Source organism: Nannospalax galili, unplaced genomic scaffold, assembly GCF_000622305.1.
Source record: "Nannospalax galili isolate Female #2095 unplaced genomic scaffold, S.galili_v1.0 scaffold566, whole genome shotgun sequence".
NCBI classification, from domain to species: Eukaryota; Metazoa; Chordata; class Mammalia; order Rodentia; family Spalacidae; genus Nannospalax; species Nannospalax galili.
The window spans coordinates 1,431,808-1,433,867 of record NW_008355811.1 but is presented as its reverse complement, the minus strand read 5'-3'; the positions used below and the strand labels follow the sequence as shown (position 1 = coordinate 1,433,867).

The 2,060-nt window shown below is 46.6% G+C and overlaps 1 protein-coding gene across 4 annotated transcripts in view; it reads left to right on the top strand.

The window, feature by feature from the left end:
• The window catches only part of Adgrd1 (adhesion G protein-coupled receptor D1), a 120,383-nt gene that overhangs the window by 24,275 nt on the left and 94,048 nt on the right, over window positions 1-2,060 (top strand). The gene's annotated exons all lie outside the window — the stretch shown is intronic.

Genomic DNA, 2,060 nt, shown 5'->3' with positions numbered 1-2,060 from the left:
TTTTTATTTTATGAGTATGAGTGTATTGCCTGCATGTAAGTGCACCTGTGTCATGCAATGCCCACAGAGGTCAGAAGAGGGCATTGGATCCCCTGGAACAAGAGGTTCAGACAGTTGTTAGCTGCCATGTGGGTGCTGCAAACGGAACTCAGCTCCTCTGTAAGAGCAGCCAGTGCTCTTACCCAGGGAGCCTTCTCTCTAGCCCCCTTTTAAGATTTTATTTTAAAATTAGCTTACAAAGTAGTGAGTTTACATAAGGCCTTTTCATACATCTTTAGTTTAGGTTAACCTACCTCTTCCCACTCCCCCTCCATCCCCTGCCCCCATCCCTACTTAAACCTTTAACACTCAGTATTCCTCCTACTTTCATATTCTGTGTGGTTTACCACCACCTCACCCCTTAAACCCTCTTCACCTCCTCCTCTCATGGGCCCTTTCTAACTTCCTGACCTCTATAGACACTACAAATTAGACACACAGATCTAAAAATTCAAAGCTAAGATCCACATATGAGAAACAACATTCAGTGTTTGTCTTTCCACACCTGGGTGACCCCACTTAGCATAATATTTTCCAGTTCCAACCATTTTCATGCTAATTTTGTGATTTCATTTGTCTTTATGGCTGAATAAAATTCAGTTGAGTATACGTACCACATTTTCATTATCCATTCAGCAGTTGATGGACATTTAGACTAATTCCATTTTCTAGCTATTGTGAATAGAGTAGCATTGAACATAGATGTGCCAGTATCTCTGTAGTAGGCTATAAAGTCCTCTGTGTGTATACCCAGGAAAATTATGGGGGAACGTGGCTGATTATTCGAAAGGGAGTGAAGATAACCATGAACGATGCCCGTACTTTCAGCTAGATCTTGCCAACAGCAGGGACACTCAAAAAGAAGAGCTTTTCCAGCACTTCTACCAAGTGCTTCAGAAAGCATGGGATCGTGAGAAGCCTTCGGATTGAGTTATTGTCTCTATGGACATAGACCAGAGGGATTATGCCACATCCATAGGCCGCAGCTTGCAGGATTTTGGTCTTATGGTAGAGACAATTCACCTTGTCTCTGAATCAGGCCTCATCGTGCGCTGCAGGGTGTTAAAGACGATGGTTCCCCCTTTTGCATTCTCGTGGAGCAGTCCAGTGTGAAGCATTCCTCTTGTACTGTAATCATGCTTCATGAATCTGTCAAAATATATCGCCATATGCCCCTGGAGGATGCACTAGTGCGGTGCTGGTGATTAAAGAATTGAGGAAATTTTTCACTGAACAAAGTACTGGAATTTCTCAGAGGGCTGCTGAGCTGGTGGATGACTTTCTGGCTTGGGAGCACCTAGCCAGTTACTCTCTGCCTTCTGGTATTTGCCATCTTATTTTCCTACTGAGTGAGGGGAAGCATTTGTACAGTGATGAACTGGACCTGCTCATTGACTGCATAAAGACCAGGAAAGAACAACTGCAGGGCTGCGAGACGCTGGACCCATCAGCCAACAGCAATTCTGCTTCATTTCAGGGCAGGTTCACCCCTGTTGTGAGCAAACCTCCTCCCCTACGGCCAGCTCCTAACCCCCCACCCCCATCCTCCCTTGGTGCTCCTCTTAGGACTGTCAAGTCCCTCCCAGGACTGGTCAACCTCAAAGGTCTGCTTTCCCCTCCCCTGCTTCAGCCACGCCCCTCTAAGAGGCCTGCTCCTCTGGCATGCCCTCCTGCCATGCCTATCAAAAGGCCACTCCTGGGTAAGAAGCCAAGCCTGTTAGCCCCACTGCCAGTTCTTTTGCAATCGGGGCCACACCAATGGGAAATTCCTGTGGAGCCTGAAGAAGGAGGTGGCTGTGGCCCAGATGGCTGCTTCGCCTCCCCTGAGGACCAAGGCCCCCACATGGATGCAGCGCTGGTGTCTAGGTTGTCGGCATAGTTGTGACTTTCTCTGATACTTAGTCCTGTGGAGACTTTCTCACCTGTGTAGTGTTCTTATGTCACATTAGATAGTTGTAGGAGGTCATTGTTAGAGGCATTGAACCTTGAAGTTATTCAGTGAGTATTAAGATATAATAAAA